This window comes from Garra rufa, chromosome 1, assembly GCF_049309525.1.
Source record: "Garra rufa chromosome 1, GarRuf1.0, whole genome shotgun sequence".
Lineage (NCBI taxonomy): Eukaryota > Metazoa > Chordata > Actinopteri > Cypriniformes > Cyprinidae > Garra > Garra rufa.
In genome coordinates, this window is record NC_133361.1 from 65,740,739 (window position 1) to 65,763,459 (window position 22,721).

General features: G+C 41.3%; 35 non-coding genes and 1 pseudogene across 35 annotated transcripts; all 36 read left to right on the forward strand.

Annotated features, from left to right (window-relative positions):
* Nucleotides 1-22,721, forward strand: part of LOC141318658 (uncharacterized) — a 530,387-nt pseudogene that overhangs the window by 224,102 nt on the left and 283,564 nt on the right.
* Nucleotides 289-407, forward strand: LOC141298296 (5S ribosomal RNA). Its single transcript, XR_012341556.1, has one exon. It is a non-coding gene; the product is annotated as a 5S ribosomal RNA (ribosomal RNA).
* On the forward strand, nucleotides 492-610 carry LOC141298303 (5S ribosomal RNA). The gene has a single exon (XR_012341557.1). It is a non-coding gene; the product is annotated as a 5S ribosomal RNA (ribosomal RNA).
* On the forward strand, nucleotides 1,364-1,482 carry LOC141298311 (5S ribosomal RNA). The gene has a single exon (XR_012341558.1). It is a non-coding gene; the product is annotated as a 5S ribosomal RNA (ribosomal RNA).
* LOC141318771 (5S ribosomal RNA) lies at nucleotides 1,567-1,685 on the forward strand. The gene has a single exon (XR_012353068.1). It is a non-coding gene; the product is annotated as a 5S ribosomal RNA (ribosomal RNA).
* LOC141298319 (5S ribosomal RNA) lies at nucleotides 2,439-2,557 on the forward strand. Its single transcript, XR_012341559.1, has one exon. It is a non-coding gene; the product is annotated as a 5S ribosomal RNA (ribosomal RNA).
* On the forward strand, nucleotides 2,642-2,760 carry LOC141298326 (5S ribosomal RNA). The gene has a single exon (XR_012341560.1). It is a non-coding gene; the product is annotated as a 5S ribosomal RNA (ribosomal RNA).
* On the forward strand, nucleotides 3,514-3,632 carry LOC141298334 (5S ribosomal RNA). The gene has a single exon (XR_012341562.1). It is a non-coding gene; the product is annotated as a 5S ribosomal RNA (ribosomal RNA).
* On the forward strand, nucleotides 4,386-4,504 carry LOC141298342 (5S ribosomal RNA). The gene has a single exon (XR_012341563.1). It is a non-coding gene; the product is annotated as a 5S ribosomal RNA (ribosomal RNA).
* Nucleotides 5,258-5,376, forward strand: LOC141298350 (5S ribosomal RNA). The gene has a single exon (XR_012341564.1). It is a non-coding gene; the product is annotated as a 5S ribosomal RNA (ribosomal RNA).
* LOC141318773 (5S ribosomal RNA) lies at nucleotides 5,461-5,579 on the forward strand. The gene has a single exon (XR_012353070.1). It is a non-coding gene; the product is annotated as a 5S ribosomal RNA (ribosomal RNA).
* On the forward strand, nucleotides 6,333-6,451 carry LOC141298356 (5S ribosomal RNA). The gene has a single exon (XR_012341565.1). It is a non-coding gene; the product is annotated as a 5S ribosomal RNA (ribosomal RNA).
* LOC141298363 (5S ribosomal RNA) lies at nucleotides 6,536-6,654 on the forward strand. Its single transcript, XR_012341566.1, has one exon. It is a non-coding gene; the product is annotated as a 5S ribosomal RNA (ribosomal RNA).
* LOC141298367 (5S ribosomal RNA) lies at nucleotides 7,408-7,526 on the forward strand. The gene has a single exon (XR_012341568.1). It is a non-coding gene; the product is annotated as a 5S ribosomal RNA (ribosomal RNA).
* Nucleotides 8,280-8,398, forward strand: LOC141298369 (5S ribosomal RNA). Its single transcript, XR_012341569.1, has one exon. It is a non-coding gene; the product is annotated as a 5S ribosomal RNA (ribosomal RNA).
* Nucleotides 9,152-9,270, forward strand: LOC141298376 (5S ribosomal RNA). The gene has a single exon (XR_012341570.1). It is a non-coding gene; the product is annotated as a 5S ribosomal RNA (ribosomal RNA).
* LOC141298383 (5S ribosomal RNA) lies at nucleotides 9,355-9,473 on the forward strand. The gene has a single exon (XR_012341572.1). It is a non-coding gene; the product is annotated as a 5S ribosomal RNA (ribosomal RNA).
* LOC141298391 (5S ribosomal RNA) lies at nucleotides 10,227-10,345 on the forward strand. Its single transcript, XR_012341573.1, has one exon. It is a non-coding gene; the product is annotated as a 5S ribosomal RNA (ribosomal RNA).
* Nucleotides 10,430-10,548, forward strand: LOC141298403 (5S ribosomal RNA). The gene has a single exon (XR_012341575.1). It is a non-coding gene; the product is annotated as a 5S ribosomal RNA (ribosomal RNA).
* On the forward strand, nucleotides 11,302-11,420 carry LOC141298406 (5S ribosomal RNA). The gene has a single exon (XR_012341576.1). It is a non-coding gene; the product is annotated as a 5S ribosomal RNA (ribosomal RNA).
* LOC141298414 (5S ribosomal RNA) lies at nucleotides 12,174-12,292 on the forward strand. The gene has a single exon (XR_012341577.1). It is a non-coding gene; the product is annotated as a 5S ribosomal RNA (ribosomal RNA).
* Nucleotides 12,377-12,495, forward strand: LOC141298418 (5S ribosomal RNA). Its single transcript, XR_012341580.1, has one exon. It is a non-coding gene; the product is annotated as a 5S ribosomal RNA (ribosomal RNA).
* On the forward strand, nucleotides 13,249-13,367 carry LOC141298425 (5S ribosomal RNA). The gene has a single exon (XR_012341582.1). It is a non-coding gene; the product is annotated as a 5S ribosomal RNA (ribosomal RNA).
* Nucleotides 13,452-13,570, forward strand: LOC141298437 (5S ribosomal RNA). Its single transcript, XR_012341585.1, has one exon. It is a non-coding gene; the product is annotated as a 5S ribosomal RNA (ribosomal RNA).
* LOC141298442 (5S ribosomal RNA) lies at nucleotides 14,324-14,442 on the forward strand. The gene has a single exon (XR_012341588.1). It is a non-coding gene; the product is annotated as a 5S ribosomal RNA (ribosomal RNA).
* On the forward strand, nucleotides 15,196-15,314 carry LOC141298449 (5S ribosomal RNA). The gene has a single exon (XR_012341589.1). It is a non-coding gene; the product is annotated as a 5S ribosomal RNA (ribosomal RNA).
* LOC141318199 (5S ribosomal RNA) lies at nucleotides 16,068-16,186 on the forward strand. Its single transcript, XR_012352529.1, has one exon. It is a non-coding gene; the product is annotated as a 5S ribosomal RNA (ribosomal RNA).
* LOC141316544 (5S ribosomal RNA) lies at nucleotides 16,940-17,058 on the forward strand. The gene has a single exon (XR_012351428.1). It is a non-coding gene; the product is annotated as a 5S ribosomal RNA (ribosomal RNA).
* On the forward strand, nucleotides 17,812-17,930 carry LOC141298457 (5S ribosomal RNA). Its single transcript, XR_012341591.1, has one exon. It is a non-coding gene; the product is annotated as a 5S ribosomal RNA (ribosomal RNA).
* Nucleotides 18,015-18,133, forward strand: LOC141308293 (5S ribosomal RNA). Its single transcript, XR_012347200.1, has one exon. It is a non-coding gene; the product is annotated as a 5S ribosomal RNA (ribosomal RNA).
* LOC141298465 (5S ribosomal RNA) lies at nucleotides 18,887-19,005 on the forward strand. Its single transcript, XR_012341592.1, has one exon. It is a non-coding gene; the product is annotated as a 5S ribosomal RNA (ribosomal RNA).
* LOC141298472 (5S ribosomal RNA) lies at nucleotides 19,090-19,208 on the forward strand. The gene has a single exon (XR_012341593.1). It is a non-coding gene; the product is annotated as a 5S ribosomal RNA (ribosomal RNA).
* Nucleotides 19,962-20,080, forward strand: LOC141318200 (5S ribosomal RNA). The gene has a single exon (XR_012352530.1). It is a non-coding gene; the product is annotated as a 5S ribosomal RNA (ribosomal RNA).
* LOC141298480 (5S ribosomal RNA) lies at nucleotides 20,834-20,952 on the forward strand. The gene has a single exon (XR_012341596.1). It is a non-coding gene; the product is annotated as a 5S ribosomal RNA (ribosomal RNA).
* On the forward strand, nucleotides 21,037-21,155 carry LOC141318201 (5S ribosomal RNA). Its single transcript, XR_012352531.1, has one exon. It is a non-coding gene; the product is annotated as a 5S ribosomal RNA (ribosomal RNA).
* LOC141298486 (5S ribosomal RNA) lies at nucleotides 21,909-22,027 on the forward strand. Its single transcript, XR_012341600.1, has one exon. It is a non-coding gene; the product is annotated as a 5S ribosomal RNA (ribosomal RNA).

Here is a 22,721-nt window from a genome sequence, read left to right on the forward strand (position 1 = left end):
TCGTGTTGTTTTAAAGTCTTTTATGTGAACCTTGTAAATAAACCAAATCTATTTAAACCAATCTTCTTTTATGTCTCATTCTTTTAACCACTAGTCATCTCTCACAGTTAAATCTGATCCCATTTTAGTCTTGTAACTCGGCTGATAAGGCCGATTGTTACACTTGGATGGGAGACCGCCTGGGAATACCAGGTGCTGTAAGCTTTTGCCTTTTCTTCACTATTTATATAATATGCTGGCTTTTACGGAGGCTGATCTTTAAATAGCCCACTTTTTGGAGCAGCCCTCGCTTACGGCCATACCGCGCTGAGAGCGCCCGATCTCGTCTGATCTCGGAAGCTAAGCAGCGTCGGGCCTGCTTAGTACTTGGATGGGAGACCGCCTGGGAATACCAGGTGCTGTAAGCTTTTGCCTTTTCTTCACTATTTATATAATATGCTGGCTTTTACGGAGGCTGATCTTTAAATAGCCCACTTTTTGGAGCAGCCCTCGCTTACGGCCATACCGCGCTGAGAGCGCCCGATCTCGTCTGATCTCGGAAGCTAAGCAGCGTCGGGCCTGCTTAGTACTTGGATGGGAGACCGCCTGGGAATACCAGGTGCTGTAAGCTTTTGCCTTTTCTTCACTATTTATATAATATGCTGGCTTTTAGAAAGACGTGTTTTACCGCTCTATTTATTACAATCATTTAAATGTATTATAGAGTTTTAAGTGTTTTACATGTTTTTTAGGCCATTTTATTACTCTTAACATTTTAAGTGAGTGTGTGTCTTTAAAAAATGGATGGTTGGCCTGCCATGTGACTAGACACATGACAGGAAGCAGGAAGTACAACTGTATAAGAGAGCAGCATGACAAACAAAGGACAGTCACCAAACTGTTGGATTGAGGAGTTGCTAATTTTAGAGCTCACCTTTCCATTCACCACCTGCAAACTTTGGATTACACTTTCTGTGGATTGTATATACACCGGTGGACACTCACATTGGACTTATCAACACACTGGGATTCTTGGACTGTTTTTAGGGTATGGACAAATGAACTGTATTCTTTTAACAGCGTTTACCTCGTTTTATCGTGTTGTTTTAAAGTCTTTTATGTGAACCTTGTAAATAAACCAAATCTATTTAAACCAATCTTCTTTTATGTCTCATTCTTTTAACCACTAGTCATCTCTCACAGTTAAATCTGATCCCATTTTAGTCTTGTAACTCGGCTGATAAGGCCGATTGTTACACTTGGATGGGAGACCGCCTGGGAATACCAGGTGCTGTAAGCTTTTGCCTTTTCTTCACTATTTATATAATATGCTGGCTTTTACGGAGGCTGATCTTTAAATAGCCCACTTTTTGGAGCAGCCCTCGCTTACGGCCATACCGCGCTGAGAGCGCCCGATCTCGTCTGATCTCGGAAGCTAAGCAGCGTCGGGCCTGCTTAGTACTTGGATGGGAGACCGCCTGGGAATACCAGGTGCTGTAAGCTTTTGCCTTTTCTTCACTATTTATATAATATGCTGGCTTTTACGGAGGCTGATCTTTAAATAGCCCACTTTTTGGAGCAGCCCTCGCTTACGGCCATACCGCGCTGAGAGCGCCCGATCTCGTCTGATCTCGGAAGCTAAGCAGCGTCGGGCCTGCTTAGTACTTGGATGGGAGACCGCCTGGGATTACCAGGTGCTGTAAGCTTTTGCCTTTTCTTCACTATTTATATAATATGCTGGCTTTTAGAAAGACGTGTTTTACCGCTCTATTTATTACAATCATTTAAATGTATTATAGAGTTTTAAGTGTTTTACATGTTTTTTAGGCCATTTTATTACTCTTAACATTTTAAGTGAGTGTGTGTCTTTAAAAAATGGATGGTTGGCCTGCCATGTGACTAGACACATGACAGGAAGCAGGAAGTACAACTGTATAAGAGAGCAGCATGACAAACAAAGGACAGTCACCAAACTGTTGGATTGAGGAGTTGCTAATTTTAGAGCTCACCTTTCCATTCACCACCTGCAAACTTTGGATTACACTTTCTGTGGATTGTATATACACCGGTGGACACTCACATTGGACTTATCAACACACTGGGATTCTTGGACTGTTTTTAGGGTATGGACAAATGAACTGTATTCTTTTAACAGCGTTTACCTCGTTTTATCGTGTTGTTTTAAAGTCTTTTATGTGAACCTTGTAAATAAACCAAATCTATTTAAACCAATCTTCTTTTATGTCTCATTCTTTTAACCACTAGTCATCTCTCACAGTTAAATCTGACCCCATTTTAGTCTTGTAACTCGGCTGATAAGGCCGATTGTTACACTTGGATGGGAGACCGCCTGGGATTACCAGGTGCTGTAAGCTTTTGCCTTTTCTTCACTATTTATATAATATGCTGGCTTTTACGGAGGCTGATCTTTAAATAGCCCACTTTTTGGAGCAGCCCTCGCTTACGGCCATACCGCGCTGAGAGCGCCCGATCTCGTCTGATCTCGGAAGCTAAGCAGCGTCGGGCCTGCTTAGTACTTGGATGGGAGACCGCCTGGGAATACCAGGTGCTGTAAGCTTTTGCCTTTTCTTCACTATTTATATAATATGCTGGCTTTTACGGAGGCTGATCTTTAAATAGCCCACTTTTTGGAGCAGCCCTCGCTTACGGCCATACCGCGCTGAGAGCGCCCGATCTCGTCTGATCTCGGAAGCTAAGCAGCGTCGGGCCTGCTTAGTACTTGGATGGGAGACCGCCTGGGAATACCAGGTGCTGTAAGCTTTTGCCTTTTCTTCACTATTTATATAATATGCTGGCTTTTAGAAAGACGTGTTTTACCGCTCTATTTATTACAATCATTTAAATGTATTATAGAGTTTTAAGTGTTTTACATGTTTTTTAGGCCATTTTATTACTCTTAACATTTTAAGTGAGTGTGTGTCTTTAAAAAATGGATGGTTGGCCTGCCATGTGACTAGACACATGACAGGAAGCAGGAAGTACAACTGTATAAGAGAGCAGCATGACAAACAAAGGACAGTCACCAAACTGTTGGATTGAGGAGTTGCTAATTTTAGAGCTCACCTTTCCATTCACCACCTGCAAACTTTGGATTACACTTTCTGTGGATTGTATATACACCGGTGGACACTCACATTGGACTTATCAACACACTGGGATTCTTGGACTGTTTTTAGGGTATGGACAAATGAACTGTATTCTTTTAACAGCGTTTACCTCGTTTTATCGTGTTGTTTTAAAGTCTTTTATGTGAACCTTGTAAATAAACCAAATCTATTTAAACCAATCTTCTTTTATGTCTCATTCTTTTAACCACTAGTCATCTCTCACAGTTAAATCTGACCCCATTTTAGTCTTGTAACTCGGCTGATAAGGCCGATTGTTACACTTGGATGGGAGACCGCCTGGGATTACCAGGTGCTGTAAGCTTTTGCCTTTTCTTCACTATTTATATAATATGCTGGCTTTTACGGAGGCTGATCTTTAAATAGCCCACTTTTTGGAGCAGCCCTCGCTTACGGCCATACCGCGCTGAGAGCGCCCGATCTCGTCTGATCTCGGAAGCTAAGCAGCGTCGGGCCTGCTTAGTACTTGGATGGGAGACCGCCTGGGAATACCAGGTGCTGTAAGCTTTTGCCTTTTCTTCACTATTTATATAATATGCTGGCTTTTAGAAAGACGTGTTTTACCGCTCTATTTATTACAATCATTTAAATGTATTATAGAGTTTTAAGTGTTTTACATGTTTTTTAGGCCATTTTATTACTCTTAACATTTTAAGTGAGTGTGCGTCTTTAAAAAATGGATGGTTGGCCTGCCATGTGACTAGACACATGACAGGAAGCAGGAAGTACAACTGTATAAGAGAGCAGCATGACAAACAAAGGACAGTCACCAAACTGTTGGATTGAGGAGTTGCTAATTTTAGAGCTCACCTTTCCATTCACCACCTGCAAACTTTGGATTACACTTTCTGTGGATTGTATATACACCGGTGGACACTCACATTGGACTTATCAACACACTGGGATTCTTGGACTGTTTTTAGGGTATGGACAAATGAACTGTATTCTTTTAACAGCGTTTACCTCGTTTTATCGTGTTGTTTTAAAGTCTTTTATGTGAACCTTGTAAATAAACCAAATCTATTTAAACCAATCTTCTTTTATGTCTCATTCTTTTAACCACTAGTCATCTCTCACAGTTAAATCTGACCCCATTTTAGTCTTGTAACTCGGCTGATAAGGCCGATTGTTACACTTGGATGGGAGACCGCCTGGGATTACCAGGTGCTGTAAGCTTTTGCCTTTTCTTCACTATTTATATAATATGCTGGCTTTTACGGAGGCTGATCTTTAAATAGCCCACTTTTTGGAGCAGCCCTCGCTTACGGCCATACCGCGCTGAGAGCGCCCGATCTCGTCTGATCTCGGAAGCTAAGCAGCGTCGGGCCTGCTTAGTACTTGGATGGGAGACCGCCTGGGAATACCAGGTGCTGTAAGCTTTTGCCTTTTCTTCACTATTTATATAATATGCTGGCTTTTAGAAAGACGTGTTTTACCGCTCTATTTATTACAATCATTTAAATGTATTATAGAGTTTTAAGTGTTTTACATGTTTTTTAGGCCATTTTATTACTCTTAACATTTTAAGTGAGTGTGTGTCTTTAAAAAATGGATGGTTGGCCTGCCATGTGACTAGACACATGACAGGAAGCAGGAAGTACAACTGTATAAGAGAGCAGCATGACAAACAAAGGACAGTCACCAAACTGTTGGATTGAGGAGTTGCTAATTTTAGAGCTCACCTTTCCATTCACCACCTGCAAACTTTGGATTACACTTTCTGTGGATTGTATATACACCGGTGGACACTCACATTGGACTTATCAACACACTGGGATTCTTGGACTGTTTTTAGGGTATGGACAAATGAACTGTATTCTTTTAACAGCGTTTACCTCGTTTTATCGTGTTGTTTTAAAGTCTTTTATGTGAACCTTGTAAATAAACCAAATCTATTTAAACCAATCTTCTTTTATGTCTCATTCTTTTAACCACTAGTCATCTCTCACAGTTAAATCTGATCCCATTTTAGTCTTGTAACTCGGCTGATAAGGCCGATTGTTACACTTGGATGGGAGACCGCCTGGGAATACCAGGTGCTGTAAGCTTTTGCCTTTTCTTCACTATTTATATAATATGCTGGCTTTTACGGAGGCTGATCTTTAAATAGCCCACTTTTTGGAGCAGCCCTCGCTTACGGCCATACCGCGCTGAGAGCGCCCGATCTCGTCTGATCTCGGAAGCTAAGCAGCGTCGGGCCTGCTTAGTACTTGGATGGGAGACCGCCTGGGAATACCAGGTGCTGTAAGCTTTTGCCTTTTCTTCACTATTTATATAATATGCTGGCTTTTACGGAGGCTGATCTTTAAATAGCCCACTTTTTGGAGCAGCCCTCGCTTACGGCCATACCGCGCTGAGAGCGCCCGATCTCGTCTGATCTCGGAAGCTAAGCAGCGTCGGGCCTGCTTAGTACTTGGATGGGAGACCGCCTGGGATTACCAGGTGCTGTAAGCTTTTGCCTTTTCTTCACTATTTATATAATATGCTGGCTTTTAGAAAGACGTGTTTTACCGCTCTATTTATTACAATCATTTAAATGTATTATAGAGTTTTAAGTGTTTTACATGTTTTTTAGGCCATTTTATTACTCTTAACATTTTAAGTGAGTGTGTGTCTTTAAAAAATGGATGGTTGGCCTGCCATGTGACTAGACACATGACAGGAAGCAGGAAGTACAACTGTATAAGAGAGCAGCATGACAAACAAAGGACAGTCACCAAACTGTTGGATTGAGGAGTTGCTAATTTTAGAGCTCACCTTTCCATTCACCACCTGCAAACTTTGGATTACACTTTCTGTGGATTGTATATACACCGGTGGACACTCACATTGGACTTATCAACACACTGGGATTCTTGGACTGTTTTTAGGGTATGGACAAATGAACTGTATTCTTTTAACAGCGTTTACCTCGTTTTATCGTGTTGTTTTAAAGTCTTTTATGTGAACCTTGTAAATAAACCAAATCTATTTAAACCAATCTTCTTTTATGTCTCATTCTTTTAACCACTAGTCATCTCTCACAGTTAAATCTGACCCCATTTTAGTCTTGTAACTCGGCTGATAAGGCCGATTGTTACACTTGGATGGGAGACCGCCTGGGATTACCAGGTGCTGTAAGCTTTTGCCTTTTCTTCACTATTTATATAATATGCTGGCTTTTACGGAGGCTGATCTTTAAATAGCCCACTTTTTGGAGCAGCCCTCGCTTACGGCCATACCGCGCTGAGAGCGCCCGATCTCGTCTGATCTCGGAAGCTAAGCAGCGTCGGGCCTGCTTAGTACTTGGATGGGAGACCGCCTGGGAATACCAGGTGCTGTAAGCTTTTGCCTTTTCTTCACTATTTATATAATATGCTGGCTTTTACGGAGGCTGATCTTTAAATAGCCCACTTTTTGGAGCAGCCCTCGCTTACGGCCATACCGCGCTGAGAGCGCCCGATCTCGTCTGATCTCGGAAGCTAAGCAGCGTCGGGCCTGCTTAGTACTTGGATGGGAGACCGCCTGGGAATACCAGGTGCTGTAAGCTTTTGCCTTTTCTTCACTATTTATATAATATGCTGGCTTTTAGAAAGACGTGTTTTACCGCTCTATTTATTACAATCATTTAAATGTATTATAGAGTTTTAAGTGTTTTACATGTTTTTTAGGCCATTTTATTACTCTTAACATTTTAAGTGAGTGTGTGTCTTTAAAAAATGGATGGTTGGCCTGCCATGTGACTAGACACATGACAGGAAGCAGGAAGTACAACTGTATAAGAGAGCAGCATGACAAACAAAGGACAGTCACCAAACTGTTGGATTGAGGAGTTGCTAATTTTAGAGCTCACCTTTCCATTCACCACCTGCAAACTTTGGATTACACTTTCTGTGGATTGTATATACACCGGTGGACACTCACATTGGACTTATCAACACACTGGGATTCTTGGACTGTTTTTAGGGTATGGACAAATGAACTGTATTCTTTTAACAGCGTTTACCTCGTTTTATCGTGTTGTTTTAAAGTCTTTTATGTGAACCTTGTAAATAAACCAAATCTATTTAAACCAATCTTCTTTTATGTCTCATTCTTTTAACCACTAGTCATCTCTCACAGTTAAATCTGACCCCATTTTAGTCTTGTAACTCGGCTGATAAGGCCGATTGTTACACTTGGATGGGAGACCGCCTGGGATTACCAGGTGCTGTAAGCTTTTGCCTTTTCTTCACTATTTATATAATATGCTGGCTTTTACGGAGGCTGATCTTTAAATAGCCCACTTTTTGGAGCAGCCCTCGCTTACGGCCATACCGCGCTGAGAGCGCCCGATCTCGTCTGATCTCGGAAGCTAAGCAGCGTCGGGCCTGCTTAGTACTTGGATGGGAGACCGCCTGGGAATACCAGGTGCTGTAAGCTTTTGCCTTTTCTTCACTATTTATATAATATGCTGGCTTTTAGAAAGACGTGTTTTACCGCTCTATTTATTACAATCATTTAAATGTATTATAGAGTTTTAAGTGTTTTACATGTTTTTTAGGCCATTTTATTACTCTTAACATTTTAAGTGAGTGTGCGTCTTTAAAAAATGGATGGTTGGCCTGCCATGTGACTAGACACATGACAGGAAGCAGGAAGTACAACTGTATAAGAGAGCAGCATGACAAACAAAGGACAGTCACCAAACTGTTGGATTGAGGAGTTGCTAATTTTAGAGCTCACCTTTCCATTCACCACCTGCAAACTTTGGATTACACTTTCTGTGGATTGTATATACACCGGTGGACACTCACATTGGACTTATCAACACACTGGGATTCTTGGACTGTTTTTAGGGTATGGACAAATGAACTGTATTCTTTTAACAGCGTTTACCTCGTTTTATCGTGTTGTTTTAAAGTCTTTTATGTGAACCTTGTAAATAAACCAAATCTATTTAAACCAATCTTCTTTTATGTCTCATTCTTTTAACCACTAGTCATCTCTCACAGTTAAATCTGACCCCATTTTAGTCTTGTAACTCGGCTGATAAGGCCGATTGTTACACTTGGATGGGAGACCGCCTGGGATTACCAGGTGCTGTAAGCTTTTGCCTTTTCTTCACTATTTATATAATATGCTGGCTTTTACGGAGGCTGATCTTTAAATAGCCCACTTTTTGGAGCAGCCCTCGCTTACGGCCATACCGCGCTGAGAGCGCCCGATCTCGTCTGATCTCGGAAGCTAAGCAGCGTCGGGCCTGCTTAGTACTTGGATGGGAGACCGCCTGGGAATACCAGGTGCTGTAAGCTTTTGCCTTTTCTTCACTATTTATATAATATGCTGGCTTTTAGAAAGACGTGTTTTACCGCTCTATTTATTACAATCATTTAAATGTATTATAGAGTTTTAAGTGTTTTACATGTTTTTTAGGCCATTTTATTACTCTTAACATTTTAAGTGAGTGTGCGTCTTTAAAAAATGGATGGTTGGCCTGCCATGTGACTAGACACATGACAGGAAGCAGGAAGTACAACTGTATAAGAGAGCAGCATGACAAACAAAGGACAGTCACCAAACTGTTGGATTGAGGAGTTGCTAATTTTAGAGCTCACCTTTCCATTCACCACCTGCAAACTTTGGATTACACTTTCTGTGGATTGTATATACACCGGTGGACACTCACATTGGACTTATCAACACACTGGGATTCTTGGACTGTTTTTAGGGTATGGACAAATGAACTGTATTCTTTTAACAGCGTTTACCTCGTTTTATCGTGTTGTTTTAAAGTCTTTTATGTGAACCTTGTAAATAAACCAAATCTATTTAAACCAATCTTCTTTTATGTCTCATTCTTTTAACCACTAGTCATCTCTCACAGTTAAATCTGATCCCATTTTAGTCTTGTAACTCGGCTGATAAGGCCGATTGTTACACTTGGATGGGAGACCGCCTGGGAATACCAGGTGCTGTAAGCTTTTGCCTTTTCTTCACTATTTATATAATATGCTGGCTTTTACGGAGGCTGATCTTTAAATAGCCCACTTTTTGGAGCAGCCCTCGCTTACGGCCATACCGCGCTGAGAGCGCCCGATCTCGTCTGATCTCGGAAGCTAAGCAGCGTCGGGCCTGCTTAGTACTTGGATGGGAGACCGCCTGGGAATACCAGGTGCTGTAAGCTTTTGCCTTTTCTTCACTATTTATATAATATGCTGGCTTTTACGGAGGCTGATCTTTAAATAGCCCACTTTTTGGAGCAGCCCTCGCTTACGGCCATACCGCGCTGAGAGCGCCCGATCTCGTCTGATCTCGGAAGCTAAGCAGCGTCGGGCCTGCTTAGTACTTGGATGGGAGACCGCCTGGGAATACCAGGTGCTGTAAGCTTTTGCCTTTTCTTCACTATTTATATAATATGCTGGCTTTTAGAAAGACGTGTTTTACCGCTCTATTTATTACAATCATTTAAATGTATTATAGAGTTTTAAGTGTTTTACATGTTTTTTAGGCCATTTTATTACTCTTAACATTTTAAGTGAGTGTGTGTCTTTAAAAAATGGATGGTTGGCCTGCCATGTGACTAGACACATGACAGGAAGCAGGAAGTACAACTGTATAAGAGAGCAGCATGACAAACAAAGGACAGTCACCAAACTGTTGGATTGAGGAGTTGCTAATTTTAGAGCTCACCTTTCCATTCACCACCTGCAAACTTTGGATTACACTTTCTGTGGATTGTATATACACCGGTGGACACTCACATTGGACTTATCAACACACTGGGATTCTTGGACTGTTTTTAGGGTATGGACAAATGAACTGTATTCTTTTAACAGCGTTTACCTCGTTTTATCGTGTTGTTTTAAAGTCTTTTATGTGAACCTTGTAAATAAACCAAATCTATTTAAACCAATCTTCTTTTATGTCTCATTCTTTTAACCACTAGTCATCTCTCACAGTTAAATCTGATCCCATTTTAGTCTTGTAACTCGGCTGATAAGGCCGATTGTTACACTTGGATGGGAGACCGCCTGGGAATACCAGGTGCTGTAAGCTTTTGCCTTTTCTTCACTATTTATATAATATGCTGGCTTTTACGGAGGCTGATCTTTAAATAGCCCACTTTTTGGAACAGCTCTCGCTTACGGCCATACCGCGCTGAGAGCGCCCGATCTCGTCTGATCTCGGAAGCTAAGCAGCGTCGGGCCTGCTTAGTACTTGGATGGGAGACCGCCTGGGAATACCAGGTGCTGTAAGCTTTTGCCTTTTCTTCACTATTTATATAATATGCTGGCTTTTACGGAGGCTGATCTTTAAATAGCCCACTTTTTGGAGCAGCCCTCGCTTACGGCCATACCGCGCTGAGAGCGCCCGATCTCGTCTGATCTCGGAAGCTAAGCAGCGTCGGGCCTGCTTAGTACTTGGATGGGAGACCGCCTGGGAATACCAGGTGCTGTAAGCTTTTGCCTTTTCTTCACTATTTATATAATATGCTGGCTTTTAGAAAGACGTGTTTTACCGCTCTATTTATTACAATCATTTAAATGTATTATAGAGTTTTAAGTGTTTTACATGTTTTTTAGGCCATTTTATTACTCTTAACATTTTAAGTGAGTGTGTGTCTTTAAAAAATGGATGGTTGGCCTGCCATGTGACTAGACACATGACAGGAAGCAGGAAGTACAACTGTATAAGAGAGCAGCATGACAAACAAAGGACAGTCACCAAACTGTTGGATTGAGGAGTTGCTAATTTTAGAGCTCACCTTTCCATTCACCACCTGCAAACTTTGGATTACACTTTCTGTGGATTGTATATACACCGGTGGACACTCACATTGGACTTATCAACACACTGGGATTCTTGGACTGTTTTTAGGGTATGGACAAATGAACTGTATTCTTTTAACAGCGTTTACCTCGTTTTATCGTGTTGTTTTAAAGTCTTTTATGTGAACCTTGTAAATAAACCAAATCTATTTAAACCAATCTTCTTTTATGTCTCATTCTTTTAACCACTAGTCATCTCTCACAGTTAAATCTGACCCCATTTTAGTCTTGTAACTCGGCTGATAAGGCCGATTGTTACACTTGGATGGGAGACCGCCTGGGATTACCAGGTGCTGTAAGCTTTTGCCTTTTCTTCACTATTTATATAATATGCTGGCTTTTACGGAGGCTGATCTTTAAATAGCCCACTTTTTGGAGCAGCCCTCGCTTACGGCCATACCGCGCTGAGAGCGCCCGATCTCGTCTGATCTCGGAAGCTAAGCAGCGTCGGGCCTGCTTAGTACTTGGATGGGAGACCGCCTGGGAATACCAGGTGCTGTAAGCTTTTGCCTTTTCTTCACTATTTATATAATATGCTGGCTTTTAGAAAGACGTGTTTTACCGCTCTATTTATTACAATCATTTAAATGTATTATAGAGTTTTAAGTGTTTTACATGTTTTTTAGGCCATTTTATTACTCTTAACATTTTAAGTGAGTGTGCGTCTTTAAAAAATGGATGGTTGGCCTGCCATGTGACTAGACACATGACAGGAAGCAGGAAGTACAACTGTATAAGAGAGCAGCATGACAAACAAAGGACAGTCACCAAACTGTTGGATTGAGGAGTTGCTAATTTTAGAGCTCACCTTTCCATTCACCACCTGCAAACTTTGGATTACACTTTCTGTGGATTGTATATACACCGGTGGACACTCACATTGGACTTATCAACACACTGGGATTCTTGGACTGTTTTTAGGGTATGGACAAATGAACTGTATTCTTTTAACAGCGTTTACCTCGTTTTATCGTGTTGTTTTAAAGTCTTTTATGTGAACCTTGTAAATAAACCAAATCTATTTAAACCAATCTTCTTTTATGTCTCATTCTTTTAACCACTAGTCATCTCTCACAGTTAAATCTGATCCCATTTTAGTCTTGTAACTCGGCTGATAAGGCCGATTGTTACACTTGGATGGGAGACCGCCTGGGAATACCAGGTGCTGTAAGCTTTTGCCTTTTCTTCACTATTTATATAATATGCTGGCTTTTACGGAGGCTGATCTTTAAATAGCCCACTTTTTGGAGCAGCCCTCGCTTACGGCCATACCGCGCTGAGAGCGCCCGATCTCGTCTGATCTCGGAAGCTAAGCAGCGTCGGGCCTGCTTAGTACTTGGATGGGAGACCGCCTGGGAATACCAGGTGCTGTAAGCTTTTGCCTTTTCTTCACTATTTATATAATATGCTGGCTTTTACGGAGGCTGATCTTTAAATAGCCCACTTTTTGGAGCAGCCCTCGCTTACGGCCATACCGCGCTGAGAGCGCCCGATCTCGTCTGATCTCGGAAGCTAAGCAGCGTCGGGCCTGCTTAGTACTTGGATGGGAGACCGCCTGGGAATACCAGGTGCTGTAAGCTTTTGCCTTTTCTTCACTATTTATATAATATGCTGGCTTTTAGAAAGACGTGTTTTACCGCTCTATTTATTACAATCATTTAAATGTATTATAGAGTTTTAAGTGTTTTACATGTTTTTTAGGCCATTTTATTACTCTTAACATTTTAAGTGAGTGTGTGTCTTTAAAAAATGGATGGTTGGCCTGCCATGTGACTAGACACATGACAGGAAGCAGGAAGTACAACTGTATAAGAGAGCAGCATGACAAACAAAGGACAGTCACCAAACTGTTGGATTGAGGAGTTGCTAATTTTAGAGCTCACCTTTCCATTCACCACCTGCAAACTTTGGATTACACTTTCTGTGGATTGTATATACACCGGTGGACACTCACATTGGACTTATCAACACACTGGGATTCTTGGACTGTTTTTAGGGTATGGACAAATGAACTGTATTCTTTTAACAGCGTTTACCTCGTTTTATCGTGTTGTTTTAAAGTCTTTTATGTGAACCTTGTAAATAAACCAAATCTATTTAAACCAATCTTCTTTTATGTCTCATTCTTTTAACCACTAGTCATCTCTCACAGTTAAATCTGATCCCATTTTAGTCTTGTAACTCGGCTGATAAGGCCGATTGTTACACTTGGATGGGAGACCGCCTGGGAATACCAGGTGCTGTAAGCTTTTGCCTTTTCTTCACTATTTATATAATATGCTGGCTTTTACGGAGGCTGATCTTTAAATAGCCCACTTTTTGGAACAGCTCTCGCTTACGGCCATACCGCGCTGAGAGCGCCCGATCTCGTCTGATCTCGGAAGCTAAGCAGCGTCGGGCCTGCTTAGTACTTGGATGGGAGACCGCCTGGGAATACCAGGTGCTGTAAGCTTTTGCCTTTTCTTCACTATTTATATAATATGCTGGCTTTTACGGAGGCTGATCTTTAAATAGCCCACTTTTTGGAGCAGCCCTCGCTTACGGCCATACCGCGCTGAGAGCGCCCGATCTCGTCTGATCTCGGAAGCTAAGCAGCGTCGGGCCTGCTTAGTACTTGGATGGGAGACCGCCTGGGAATACCAGGTGCTGTAAGCTTTTGCCTTTTCTTCACTATTTATATAATATGCTGGCTTTTAGAAAGACGTGTTTTACCGCTCTATTTATTACAATCATTTAAATGTATTATAGAGTTTTAAGTGTTTTACATGTTTTTTAGGCCATTTTATTACTCTTAACATTTTAAGTGAGTGTGTGTCTTTAAAAAATGGATGGTTGGCCTGCCATGTGACTAGACACATGACAGGAAGCAGGAAGTACAACTGTATAAGAGAGCAGCATGACAAACAAAGGACAGTCACCAAACTGTTGGATTGAGGAGTTGCTAATTTTAGAGCTCACCTTTCCATTCACCACCTGCAAACTTTGGATTACACTTTCTGTGGATTGTATATACACCGGTGGACACTCACATTGGACTTATCAACACACTGGGATTCTTGGACTGTTTTTAGGGTATGGACAAATGAACTGTATTCTTTTAACAGCGTTTACCTCGTTTTATCGTGTTGTTTTAAAGTCTTTTATGTGAACCTTGTAAATAAACCAAATCTATTTAAACCAATCTTCTTTTATGTCTCATTCTTTTAACCACTAGTCATCTCTCACAGTTAAATCTGACCCCATTTTAGTCTTGTAACTCGGCTGATAAGGCCGATTGTTACACTTGGATGGGAGACCGCCTGGGATTACCAGGTGCTGTAAGCTTTTGCCTTTTCTTCACTATTTATATAATATGCTGGCTTTTACGGAGGCTGATCTTTAAATAGCCCACTTTTTGGAGCAGCCCTCGCTTACGGCCATACCGCGCTGAGAGCGCCCGATCTCGTCTGATCTCGGAAGCTAAGCAGCGTCGGGCCTGCTTAGTACTTGGATGGGAGACCGCCTGGGAATACCAGGTGCTGTAAGCTTTTGCCTTTTCTTCACTATTTATATAATATGCTGGCTTTTAGAAAGACGTGTTTTACCGCTCTATTTATTACAATCATTTAAATGTATTATAGAGTTTTAAGTGTTTTACATGTTTTTTAGGCCATTTTATTACTCTTAACATTTTAAGTGAGTGTGCGTCTTTAAAAAATGGATGGTTGGCCTGCCATGTGACTAGACACATGACAGGAAGCAGGAAGTACAACTGTATAAGAGAGCAGCATGACAAACAAAGGACAGTCACCAAACTGTTGGATTGAGGAGTTGCTAATTTTAGAGCTCACCTTTCCATTCACCACCTGCAAACTTTGGATTACACTTTCTGTGGATTGTATATACACCGGTGGACACTCACATTGGACTTATCAACACACTGGGATTCTTGGACTGTTTTTAGGGTATGGACAAATGAACTGTATTCTTTTAACAGCGTTTACCTCGTTTTATCGTGTTGTTTTAAAGTCTTTTATGTGAACCTTGTAAATAAACCAAATCTATTTAAACCAATCTTCTTTTATGTCTCATTCTTTTAACCACTAGTCATCTCTCACAGTTAAATCTGACCCCATTTTAGTCTTGTAACTCGGCTGATAAGGCCGATTGTTACACTTGGATGGGAGACCGCCTGGGATTACCAGGTGCTGTAAGCTTTTGCCTTTTCTTCACTATTTATATAATATGCTGGCTTTTACGGAGGCTGATCTTTAAATAGCCCACTTTTTGGAGCAGCCCTCGCTTACGGCCATACCGCGCTGAGAGCGCCCGATCTCGTCTGATCTCGGAAGCTAAGCAGCGTCGGGCCTGCTTAGTACTTGGATGGGAGACCGCCTGGGAATACCAGGTGCTGTAAGCTTTTGCCTTTTCTTCACTATTTATATAATATGCTGGCTTTTAGAAAGACGTGTTTTACCGCTCTATTTATTACAATCATTTAAATGTATTATAGAGTTTTAAGTGTTTTACATGTTTTTTAGGCCATTTTATTACTCTTAACATTTTAAGTGAGTGTGCGTCTTTAAAAAATGGATGGTTGGCCTGCCATGTGACTAGACACATGACAGGAAGCAGGAAGTACAACTGTATAAGAGAGCAGCATGACAAACAAAGGACAGTCACCAAACTGTTGGATTGAGGAGTTGCTAATTTTAGAGCTCACCTTTCCATTCACCACCTGCAAACTTTGGATTACACTTTCTGTGGATTGTATATACACCGGTGGACACTCACATTGGACTTATCAACACACTGGGATTCTTGGACTGTTTTTAGGGTATGGACAAATGAACTGTATTCTTTTAACAGCGTTTACCTCGTTTTATCGTGTTGTTTTAAAGTCTTTTATGTGAACCTTGTAAATAAACCAAATCTATTTAAACCAATCTTCTTTTATGTCTCATTCTTTTAACCACTAGTCATCTCTCACAGTTAAATCTGACCCCATTTTAGTCTTGTAACTCGGCTGATAAGGCCGATTGTTACACTTGGATGGGAGACCGCCTGGGATTACCAGGTGCTGTAAGCTTTTGCCTTTTCTTCACTATTTATATAATATGCTGGCTTTTACGGAGGCTGATCTTTAAATAGCCCACTTTTTGGAGCAGCCCTCGCTTACGGCCATACCGCGCTGAGAGCGCCCGATCTCGTCTGATCTCGGAAGCTAAGCATCGTCGGGCCTGCTTAGTACTTGGATGGGAGACCGCCTGGGAATACCAGGTGCTGTAAGCTTTTGCCTTTTCTTCACTATTTATATAATATGCTGGCTTTTAGAAAGACGTGTTTTACCGCTCTATTTATTACAATCATTTAAATGTATTATAGAGTTTTAAGTGTTTTACATGTTTTTTAGGCCATTTTATTACTCTTAACATTTTAAGTGAGTGTGCGTCTTTAAAAAATGGATGGTTGGCCTGCCATGTGACTAGACACATGACAGGAAGCAGGAAGTACAACTGTATAAGAGAGCAGCATGACAAACAAAGGACAGTCACCAAACTGTTGGATTGAGGAGTTGCTAATTTTAGAGCTCACCTTTCCATTCACCACCTGCAAACTTTGGATTACACTTTCTGTGGATTGTATATACACCGGTGGACACTCACATTGGACTTATCAACACACTGGGATTCTTGGACTGTTTTTAGGGTATGGACAAATGAACTGTATTCTTTTAACAGCGTTTACCTCGTTTTATCGTGTTGTTTTAAAGTCTTTTATGTGAACCTTGTAAATAAACCAAATCTATTTAAACCAATCTTCTTTTATGTCTCATTCTTTTAACCACTAGTCATCTCTCACAGTTAAATCTGACCCCATTTTAGTCTTGTAACTCGGCTGATAAGGCCGATTGTTACACTTGGATGGGAGACCGCCTGGGATTACCAGGTGCTGTAAGCTTTTGCCTTTTCTTCACTATTTATATAATATGCTGGCTTTTACGGAGGCTGATCTTTAAATAGCCCACTTTTTGGAGCAGCCCTCGCTTACGGCCATACCGCGCTGAGAGCGCCCGATCTCGTCTGATCTCGGAAGCTAAGCAGTGTCGGGCCTGCTTAGTACTTGGATGGGAGACCGCCTGGGAATACCAGGTGCTGTAAGCTTTTGCCTTTTCTTCACTATTTATATAATATGCTGGCTTTTAGAAAGACGTGTTTTACCGCTCTATTTATTACAATCATTTAAATGTATTATAGAGTTTTAAGTGTTTTACATGTTTTTTAGGCCATTTTATTACTCTTAACATTTTAAGTGAGTGTGTGTCTTTAAAAAATGGATGGTTGGCCTGCCATGTGACTAGACACATGACAGGAAGCAGGAAGTACAACTGTATAAGAGAGCAGCATGACAAACAAAGGACAGTCACCAAACTGTTGGATTGAGGAGTTGCTAATTTTAGAGCTCACCTTTCCATTCACCACCTGCAAACTTTGGATTACACTTTCTGTGGATTGTATATACACCGGTGGACACTCACATTGGACTTATCAACACACTGGGATTCTTGGACTGTTTTTAGGGTATGGACAAATGAACTGTATTCTTTTAACAGCGTTTACCTCGTTTTATCGTGTTGTTTTAAAGTCTTTTATGTGAACCTTGTAAATAAACCAAATCTATTTAAACCAATCTTCTTTTATGTCTCATTCTTTTAACCACTAGTCATCTCTCACAGTTAAATCTGATCCCATTTTAGTCTTGTAACTCGGCTGATAAGGCCGATTGTTACACTTGGATGGGAGACCGCCTGGGAATACCAGGTGCTGTAAGCTTTTGCCTTTTCTTCACTATTTATATAATATGCTGGCTTTTACGGAGGCTGATCTTTAAATAGCCCACTTTTTGGAGCAGCCCTCGCTTACGGCCATACCGCGCTGAGAGCGCCCGATCTCGTCTGATCTCGGAAGCTAAGCAGCGTCGGGCCTGCTTAGTACTTGGATGGGAGACCGCCTGGGAATACCAGGTGCTGTAAGCTTTTGCCTTTTCTTCACTATTTATATAATATGCTGGCTTTTACGGAGGCTGATCTTTAAATAGCCCACTTTTTGGAGCAGCCCTCGCTTACGGCCATACCGCGCTGAGAGCGCCCGATCTCGTCTGATCTCGGAAGCTAAGCAGCGTCGGGCCTGCTTAGTACTTGGATGGGAGACCCCCTGGGAATACCAGGTGCTGTAAGCTTTTGCCTTTTCTTCACTATTTATATAATATGCTGGCTTTTAGAAAGACGTGTTTTACCGCTCTATTTATTACAATCATTTAAATGTATTATAGAGTTTTAAGTGTTTTACATGTTTTTTAGGCCATTTTATTACTCTTAACATTTTAAGTGAGTGTGCGTCTTTAAAAAATGGATGGTTGGCCTGCCATGTGACTAGACACATGACAGGAAGCAGGAAGTACAACTGTATAAGAGAGCAGCATGACAAACAAAGGACAGTCACCAAACTGTTGGATTGAGGAGTTGCTAATTTTAGAGCTCACCTTTCCATTCACCACCTGCAAACTTTGGATTACACTTTCTGTGGATTGTATATACACCGGTGGACACTCACATTGGACTTATCAACACACTGGGATTCTTGGACTGTTTTTAGGGTATGGACAAATGAACTGTATTCTTTTAACAGCGTTTACCTCGTTTTATCGTGTTGTTTTAAAGTCTTTTATGTGAACCTTGTAAATAAACCAAATCTATTTAAACCAATCTTCTTTTATGTCTCATTCTTTTAACCACTAGTCATCTCTCACAGTTAAATCTGACCCCATTTTAGTCTTGTAACTCGGCTGATAAGGCCGATTGTTACACTTGGATGGGAGACCGCCTGGGATTACCAGGTGCTGTAAGCTTTTGCCTTTTCTTCACTATTTATATAATATGCTGGCTTTTACGGAGGCTGATCTTTAAATAGCCCACTTTTTGGAGCAGCCCTCGCTTACGGCCATACCGCGCTGAGAGCGCCCGATCTCGTCTGATCTCGGAAGCTAAGCAGCGTCGGGCCTGCTTAGTACTTGGATGGGAGACCGCCTGGGAATACCAGGTGCTGTAAGCTTTTGCCTTTTCTTCACTATTTATATAATATGCTGGCTTTTACGGAGGCTGATCTTTAAATAGCCCACTTTTTGGAGCAGCCCTCGCTTACGGCCATACCGCGCTGAGAGCGCCCGATCTCGTCTGATCTCGGAAGCTAAGCAGCGTCGGGCCTGCTTAGTACTTGGATGGGAGACCGCCTGGGAATACCAGGTGCTGTAAGCTTTTGCCTTTTCTTCACTATTTATATAATATGCTGGCTTTTAGAAAGACGTGTTTTACCGCTCTATTTATTACAATCATTTAAATGTATTATAGAGTTTTAAGTGTTTTACATGTTTTTTAGGCCATTTTATTACTCTTAACATTTTAAGTGAGTGTGTGTCTTTAAAAAATGGATGGTTGGCCTGCCATGTGACTAGACACATGACAGGAAGCAGGAAGTACAACTGTATAAGAGAGCAGCATGACAAACAAAGGACAGTCACCAAACTGTTGGATTGAGGAGTTGCTAATTTTAGAGCTCACCTTTCCATTCACCACCTGCAAACTTTGGATTACACTTTCTGTGGATTGTATATACACCGGTGGACACTCACATTGGACTTATCAACACACTGGGATTCTTGGACTGTTTTTAGGGTATGGACAAATGAACTGTATTCTTTTAACAGCGTTTACCTCGTTTTATCGTGTTGTTTTAAAGTCTTTTATGTGAACCTTGTAAATAAACCAAATCTATTTAAACCAATCTTCTTTTATGTCTCATTCTTTTAACCACTAGTCATCTCTCACAGTTAAATCTGACCCCATTTTAGTCTTGTAACTCGGCTGATAAGGCCGATTGTTACACTTGGATGGGAGACCGCCTGGGATTACCAGGTGCTGTAAGCTTTTGCCTTTTCTTCACTATTTATATAATATGCTGGCTTTTACGGAGGCTGATCTTTAAATAGCCCACTTTTTGGAGCAGCCCTCGCTTACGGCCATACCGCGCTGAGAGCGCCCGATCTCGTCTGATCTCGGAAGCTAAGCATCGTCGGGCCTGCTTAGTACTTGGATGGGAGACCGCCTGGGAATACCAGGTGCTGTAAGCTTTTGCCTTTTCTTCACTATTTATATAATATGCTGGCTTTTAGAAAGACGTGTTTTACCGCTCTATTTATTACAATCATTTAAATGTATTATAGAGTTTTAAGTGTTTTACATGTTTTTTAGGCCATTTTATTACTCTTAACATTTTAAGTGAGTGTGCGTCTTTAAAAAATGGATGGTTGGCCTGCCATGTGACTAGACACATGACAGGAAGCAGGAAGTACAACTGTATAAGAGAGCAGCATGACAAACAAAGGACAGTCACCAAACTGTTGGATTGAGGAGTTGCTAATTTTAGAGCTCACCTTTCCATTCACCACCTGCAAACTTTGGATTACACTTTCTGTGGATTGTATATACACCGGTGGACACTCACATTGGACTTATCAACACACTGGGATTCTTGGACTGTTTTTAGGGTATGGACAAATGAACTGTATTCTTTTAACAGCGTTTACCTCGTTTTATCGTGTTGTTTTAAAGTCTTTTATGTGAACCTTGTAAATAAACCAAATCTATTTAAACCAATCTTCTTTTATGTCTCATTCTTTTAACCACTAGTCATCTCTCACAGTTAAATCTGACCCCATTTTAGTCTTGTAACTCGGCTGATAAGGCCGATTGTTACACTTGGATGGGAGACCGCCTGGGATTACCAGGTGCTGTAAGCTTTTGCCTTTTCTTCACTATTTATATAATATGCTGGCTTTTACGGAGGCTGATCTTTAAATAGCCCACTTTTTGGAGCAGCCCTCGCTTACGGCCATACCGCGCTGAGAGCGCCCGATCTCGTCTGATCTCGGAAGCTAAGCAGCGTCGGGCCTGCTTAGTACTTGGATGGGAGACCGCCTGGGAATACCAGGTGCTGTAAGCTTTTGCCTTTTCTTCACTATTTATATAATATGCTGGCTTTTACGGAGGCTGATCTTTAAATAGCCCACTTTTTGGAGCAGCCCTCGCTTACGGCCATACCGCGCTGAGAGCGCCCGATCTCGTCTGATCTCGGAAGCTAAGCATCGTCGGGCCTGCTTAGTACTTGGATGGGAGACCGCCTGGGAATACCAGGTGCTGTAAGCTTTTGCCTTTTCTTCACTATTTATATAATATGCTGGCTTTTAGAAAGACGTGTTTTACCGCTCTATTTATTACAATCATTTAAATGTATTATAGAGTTTTAAGTGTTTTACATGTTTTTTAGGCCATTTTATTACTCTTAACATTTTAAGTGAGTGTGCGTCTTTAAAAAATGGATGGTTGGCCTGCCATGTGACTAGACACATGACAGGAAGCAGGAAGTACAACTGTATAAGAGAGCAGCATGACAAACAAAGGACAGTCACCAAACTGTTGGATTGAGGAGTTGCTAATTTTAGAGCTCACCTTTCCATTCACCACCTGCAAACTTTGGATTACACTTTCTGTGGATTGTATATACACCGGTGGACACTCACATTGGACTTATCAACACACTGGGATTCTTGGACTGTTTTTAGGGTATGGACAAATGAACTGTATTCTTTTAACAGCGTTTACCTCGTTTTATCGTGTTGTTTTAAAGTCTTTTATGTGAACCTTGTAAATAAACCAAATCTATTTAAACCAATCTTCTTTTATGTCTCATTCTTTTAACCACTAGTCATCTCTCACAGTTAAATCTGACCCCATTTTAGTCTTGTAACTCGGCTGATAAGGCCGATTGTTACACTTGGATGGGAGACCGCCTGGGATTACCAGGTGCTGTAAGCTTTTGCCTTTTCTTCACTATTTATATAATATGCTGGCTTTTACGGAGGCTGATCTTTAAATAGCCCACTTTTTGGAGCAGCCCTCGCTTACGGCCATACCGCGCTGAGAGCGCCCGATCTCGTCTGATCTCGGAAGCTAAGCAGCGTCGGGCCTGCTTAGTACTTGGATGGGAGACCGCCTGGGAATACCAGGTGCTGTAAGCTTTTGCCTTTTCTTCACTATTTATATAATATGCTGGCTTTTAGAAAGACGTGTTTTACCGCTCTATTTATTACAATCATTTAAATGTATTATAGAGTTTTAAGTGTTTTACATGTTTTTTAGGCCATTTTATTACTCTTAACATTTTAAGTGAGTGTGTGTCTTTAAAAAATGGATGGTTGGCCTGCCATGTGACTAGACACATGACAGGAAGCAGGAAGTACAACTGTATAAGAGAGCAGCATGACAAACAAAGGACAGTCACCAAACTGTTGGATTGAGGAGTTGCTAATTTTAGAGCTCACCTTTCCATTCACCACCTGCAAACTTTGGATTACACTTTCTGTGGATTGTATATACACCGGTGGACACTCACATTGGACTTATCAACACACTGGGATTCTTGGACTGTTTTTAGGGTATGGACAAATGAACTGTATTCTTTTAACAGCGTTTACCTCGTTTTATCGTGTTGTTTTAAAGTCTTTTATGTGAACCTTGTAAATAAACCAAATCTATTTAAACCAATCTTCTTTTATGTCTCATTCTTTTAACCACTAGTCATCTCTCACAGTTAAATCTGACCCCATTTTAGTCTTGTAACTCGGCTGATAAGGCCGATTGTTACACTTGGATGGGAGACCGCCTGGGATTACCAGGTGCTGTAAGCTTTTGCCTTTTCTTCACTATTTATAT